General features: G+C 40.5%; 1 pseudogene; it reads right to left on the bottom strand.

The window, feature by feature from the left end:
* Positions 1–377: 377 nt before the first annotated feature.
* LOC102492840 (high mobility group protein B2 pseudogene) lies at positions 378–1,006 on the bottom strand (annotated as a pseudogene).
* Positions 1,007–6,523: the final 5,517 nt, after the last annotated feature.

The following is a 6,523-nucleotide window of genomic DNA, read 5'->3' as shown; positions in this document are numbered from 1 at the left end:
AATATACATAATTTTATTACAAAATTGAAAAAAACACAAAATGCAACATCCTAAAAAATCCAAAATTTACTATTGATAACAATTCCTATGAGTGTGCTGTGCTACCATACACAAGTCAAGAAATTAAACCATTAAATATGAAGGAACATTCAACATCAGAAGCTATAAAATCTAACTATTGTAGTAGCCCCTCAAAAAGCTACAACCTGCATTCTTAAAAAAGTATTTTCTCTACAAAGAATCTTATTGGCTATACAAAACTCTGTACAGTTTTTATACTGAAGCTAATATTGAGCTGCACTTGAATTCACATTCTTAGCAAAACAATTGCCTGAGCATACACACACATTCCACACACATCATCACAGGACAGCCATTTATTCTTCATCTTCGTCTTCTTCCTCCGCATCTTCTTCCTCTTCCTCCCCCTCCTCTTCCTCATCTTCTGGTTCATTCTTCTTCTTTGGGCCTGTTGGCCTGCCGGGGCCCTTCTTTCCTGCTTCACTTTTGCCCTTGGCACGATATGCAGCAATATCCTTCTCATATTTCTCCTTTAGTTTAGCCGCTTTCTGTTCACATGGCTGTTTATCTTTGGCTGACTGTTCAGACCACATTTCACCCAACTTTTTTGCAGTATCCCCAATGGACAGACCTGGGTGTTCACTTTTGATCTTTGGGAGATGTTCAGAGCAAAACAGGAAGAAGGCAGATGGAGGCCTTTTTGGAGTATTGGGATCCTTTTTCTTTCCCTTCTTATCACCTCTGGGAGGGACGTAATTCTTCATCTCCCTGTCATAATGAGCTTTGTCACTTTTTGCCATATCTTCAACTTAGACTTTTTCTTTGAAGACATGGTCTTTCATCTCTCTGAACATTTCTTGGAGAATTCGGCGAAATTGACAGAAGAGTCTGGCTGTTTGTTCTTGTGCTCTTCCTGGCAGGTCTGCGCGAAGAAGGCATACGAAGACATTTTGCCCCTCGGCTTGTTGGGGTCTCCTTTGCTCATGGTGACAGACGGCGTCTACTTGGTGTGAGCTCTCCTCAGAGTCCCGCAGAGTGGCCGGATCTGACAGAGAAGCTTCCTCCCCAGGGCTCTGGTGTGAACTGGTTTATCCTAGTTTATAGATTTCAATAGGATGAGTAGAGACATGTAGTAATTGCTCTTTTTATATAGCTGGAGATATAAATGCTGAATATGAAATGACATTTCTAAGATTATAAATTGGTCAGTGGTGGGATAGGAACTGATTCCTGGCATTCTCATTTTCTCTTCTCTAAGGCATCTGCAAATTCAAGGGGCAGCAACTTCCGGCACAATTTCTCTAGAAACAATTCTGTTAGTACTGGACACAATCCCATCATAAATTTCTCCCCGATTCCTTCCTCATATGTGCTTGTCTCTCAGTCCTTCCCAAATCCTTCCTTCTTGTCCTTTTATCATTGCCATTGATCAGCACTTTATTAAGCCCTTATAACTGTGCTCTTTTCTGTGACTCTAAAAATGGTATCTTTTTTACAAAAAGTTTTCAAATGTTTGTTAAGAGACTACAACAGAAACGTTGAGTTCTCCTGTGTACCGTCAGTTCTATCTTGTTTGGGTATGGCTTTTGTTGGGGGAAGGGGAGAAAATTTGTGCCGATCTATTTTATGTAGCACAGAATTGATTTCTAGAGTCCCAGAGACTTAAGGAACTGGAAATATGGTCTGCATTTTGCCTATCAACAAAGCCTAATCAAGAATTCATTCTTTGCCAGCAATATTCAAAACAGAGATGATTCCAAGCTGTGGCTTGAAAACAAACTCCTTTTATTGCATTGCAATTTATAGCGGTCTTTTTTGCCTTCATTTTGTACAAATATTCATGGAATTTTCCTATTTAGAAGAACCTGATGCACAAATTAAGATATTTCAAGTAATGCCATTCATGATTTTTGAGAGACTATTACAGATTGATCTGTGATACTATTCTGAGTTCCTGACAACAGTCCACTTAGAATATGCTCCTCCATACATATATACTATGGTTTTAATATGTTCCCCAAAGCTCATGTGTTGAAAACTTCATGCTTAATGCAGTATTCGAAAGGTGAGATCTTTCAAAGGTGATTATGGGCCAGTTGGTGGCATGGTGGTTTGGGCAGGTGGACCCCCCAAATGGCCGACTACACAATTTGAGTCCTGAAACTGGTGACTTGGAAACCATTCCAGGCATATGTGCATGTGTGCCCAGAATCCTAAGAGGAGAATGGAAGAGAGGGGATTGTGTTATGGCCATCCCCTTGAAAGGGTGCTTTCTCACTGTGTTTCTCTCTGGTGACAGCACATGTCTCATGGCAAATTTCTTTTAAAAAAGCTGATTAGGTCATAGATTGTCTTGGGAGTAAGCTGGTTATCCCTAATGGGTTCCTGATGAAAGCACGAATTTGGTGTGCAAGCTCTCTTGCCCTTCTAATTTCTGTTATGGGATAATGTACAAACAAGGCCCTAATTAGATGCAGCCACTTTCCCTTGGACTTTCCAACCTCCAGTAACATGAGCCAAATAAGTTTATGCTCTCTAGATGACCTGGTGTCTGGTATTCTATTATAGCAGCACAAGATGGACTAAGGCAGAAAATTGGAACTGAAAGCACAATTGCCACTGTCACAAATAGCTGAAGATGTGAAAGAGACTTTGGAAATGAATAATGAACTGAGGCTGGAAGAATTTGGAGGTGCAGGCTGTAAAAAGCCTTGGGCCAGCAGGTGGCATGGAGGTTAAGGTGACTGGATCTCACATGACTGGCTGCACGGTTCAAGTCCCAGACCTGGTGGCTTGAACATCACACTGGTCATGTGTGCATGCATGCCCCAAATCCTGAGGGAAGGATGGAAGAAAAGGGATTGCAATGTGGCTATTTCCCCCTGGGAATGATTTCTCACTTCCTCTGTACCCCTTGGTCTGTCTCTCTCTGGCAAGTGCGCATTCCCTATAGCGAAAACAAAAACAAAATCAAAACAAAACAAAAAGCCTAGATTTCTATAAAGGGAGTAATAAAAGCAATTTAGATGAGGACTGAGGAGAAGAGAACTGTAGACAAAGTCTGGAACTTCTTAAAGATTACTTAAATGGTTATTGTTTGTGATCAGAATGTTGGTAGAAAATAAAGACTATTCTGATGAGGTATGGACAAGGTATTGAAAACTACAGTGAAGGGACCAGCAGTTAGTGTAATGGCTATGTTGCTGGACTCCCGCATAGTTGATCACGGTTTGAGTCCCAGACCCGGTGGCTTATACTCACGCCGGGTGCGTGTGCGTGCGTGCCCAAGATCCCAAGAGGAGAATGGAGGAGAAGGGATTGTGGCATGGCCATCCCCCTGGGGGGTGATTTCTCGCTTTCTGTCTCTCTGTCTCTCTCTCTGTCTTTCTGGTGAGTGCACGCGCCCTATAGCAAAAACCTCTTCAAAAAAAGAAAGAAAGAGAGAAAAAAGAAAACCGCAGTGAAGATCATCCTTGTAATATATTTCAAAGAACTTGGCAGAATTGTGTGTACATCCTACGACTGAAGAAGGTAGAACTAAAAAGCAATGAACTAGGATATCTGGCAGAAGAATACGCAGCAAAAACTACAAGGTGCCGTGTGGCCTCTTTTGGCTACACAGTAGAATGAGAGAAGACAGAGAAATGATTTAAAAATGGAATTTGTAATTAAAAGTGAAGGAGAACAGAAATATTTGCTAAACTCAGGCTGGCCATGTAAAGAATAAAAGTGCTTTTGGGAAAGAATATCAAGGGTCTTGCTGAGTGATCTTAATAAGAATAAAAACCAGGTTCTGTTTGTAAAGACGATATGAGAAAGGCCTTGAAGGCATTTCAGAACTCTTTGAGGCAAGCTAGGACTTTGAGGGCAAGATGTCCAGAGAGGTACCGATGGGACTTCAGCATTTGCTGCCCAGGGCTACCTTGTTCCTTGTGACACTGTTGTTCCCTCCACACCTACACCCCATTCCAGAGTAGTGTTCCTCAGCTGCCCTAGTTGTGGCTCAAGTGAATTCAGATGTAGCTTGACTCACAGCTGTGAAAAGTTCAAATCATAGATCCTGGCAGTGTCCATGTGGTCCTATTCTGTTGCCATGTAGAATGCAAGAGTTTGGGACAATTGCAGCTGCCTCCTGGATTTCAAAGGATGTTGCAGACAGTCTGAGAGCCCACACAGACTTGCTGCAGGGCAGAGGAACTACAGAGAACTCTCTCTCGAGCAAGGTTCAGCACTGCTGTAGGAGAGAGGCCATCAGAAAAAGTCCCCACTAGGGTAATGCCTAGTGGAGTCATGGAAGTTGGCTAGCTCCTGAGACCCCAAAATTGTAGGACCACCAGATGCAACTATGGTCTAGGAAGACTGCAGGCTTGAGACTCCAACCTGTGAGAGCTACTGGATGGATGTGGTCTAGCAGAGCCATAGAGTCAGAGCTGTCTGAGGTCTTGGGGACCCAACTCCTACATTAGTGTACATAGGATGTGGGGCTTGGAGTGAAAAGAGATAATTCTCCAGCTTTAAAACTTAATGTGGTTTTCCTTGTTGGGTTTTAGACTTACTTGGACAAGTTATCCTATTTCTTGCCTACTTCCTCTTTGAAATGTGAATGTCTATCCTATTCCTGTCCCACAATTGTATTTTTGGAAGCATGTAACTTGTTAATTTCACAGGTTCACAGCAGGAGAGGAATTTGCCTCTTTAGGAATCATGCCTTGAATCTCACCCCTACTGATTCATATGAAACTCTAGACTTTAGACTTTTGAGCTGGTACTGGGTTGAGTTAAGACTTTGGGGATATTGGGATAGAATAAATATATTTGCATGTGCAAAGGGGGAATGAAATTTGGGCCATGGGTGGAATGTATTGGAAACTCAATGCCTGTTGCAACTATGTTGAAAAGTGAGAACTTTAAGAAGTGATTAGATCATAAATGCTCTGCCCTCATGAATGGATTAATACTGTTATTGTAGGAGGGGTTAGCTATAGTAGGGGTGAGTTCCTGGTAAAAGAATGAGTTAGCCCCCCTTCACCTCTCTCTTGTGTGCACTTTTTTTTGACCTTAGACTCCCTAGCCTACAAAATTATGAGCCAAATGAATTTCTCTTTTTAACCTACCCATCCTTAGGGCTAGAAGGTGGCACAGTAGTAGTATATGATGCTCTGTGGGGCAATCCCAAACAGGAAGGTTCCTAGTTCCTGTCTAGAGACCTCCGGGAATATAGCACATATGCATGTGCTCATGGCTGAGGTTGGAAGTGAATTGTGGCAGTGAGGCTCTCTCTCTCTGTTTCTATGTTCATGGAATAAATAAATAAACTAAAAAAAAAGAATTACTCATTACTCAGTCTCTGATGTTCTGTTATAGCAAGACAATATGGACTAAGACAATATATGTGATGGGAAGACTAATTGTCTTTTGCTTAACAACATTGATTTAATGAGACTGGTTCATTATTTAGACATCAATTTGCAAGCCCATGGGCGTTCTTTTTTAGCCTTTCTTTTATTCCCCTCCCCCCATCTCTTTCACAGAACGTGGCTAGTAAAATTGCTCAAAATTAATTTTAAGACAAACCACAAGTTATCTGAATGGTTAGTAGTAGCAGAATCAGGTAACATTTAAGAGCAGAATAAACAATTTTAAAAATACTCATGGGGATGGAACTCTTTCTCAATTTGAAGAATTCAAAAGTTTGGAAACTGGTAGTTACAAATTCATCTTGTGGGTCTACTAGTTGGAGTGCTGCTTATAACTAAAAACAGGAAAAAAAATCCAGTAGAATAAATGTTTAAATTCACAGAGCCAGAAAAAATAAAATAAATCTCAAATACTCACATTAAATTAACCCTGGATTTATCTTGCTAACATGGCAAATCATTATATACTTAACACAATTGAGATCCATGATTTTGATGAGCAGACCATTTCTTGAAACAATATTTTCACAGTACATGAAATGTAAGAGCTTGGGATAACACCAAATTAACCCTGAGGGAGATAGTCATTGAAATGCTTATGATTTTTTTATGGGAAGTGGAGCAGAGTGAAGCTGAAGAATTTGATTCATAGACAGTCAAGCTCTCAAGCTGTGAACAGATGTGTTCTCAAATTCATTTAAAATCAGTGGTTTCTAATTTTTCAGCACATTTTTCTACAATGATAATAGTGAATTCTTAATAATGTTAGCTATGTGCTAGACACTTTCTAAATGCTTATTGTCTGAGTCTGATTTAATGCCTTCAAAAATCCTATGACTTAGATTATAATTATCTAATTTTACAGAAGAATCTGAAACAGAAGAAACTAAATGGTCCAAGGTTACACAGCTGGACCCAGGCAGTTTGACTCTAGAACTTAGACTCTTAAACCCTATACACCTAGAGTTGATGGCATTAATCATAATTAGGTTCTGTTCTCATGCTCTGTTGCTGCATTAAGCTCTACCTCCCATCCAAAATCAATTTTATTTTACTCACAATTTTGTGGGTTAGGAATTGAGTAA

Source organism: Tupaia chinensis, unplaced genomic scaffold (genome assembly GCF_000334495.1).
Source record: "Tupaia chinensis unplaced genomic scaffold, TupChi_1.0 Scaffold000350_1, whole genome shotgun sequence".
Lineage (NCBI taxonomy): Eukaryota > Metazoa > Chordata > Mammalia > Scandentia > Tupaiidae > Tupaia > Tupaia belangeri.
The sequence above is the reverse complement of the archived record's forward strand: the minus strand, read 5'-3'. Positions and strand labels throughout refer to the sequence as shown.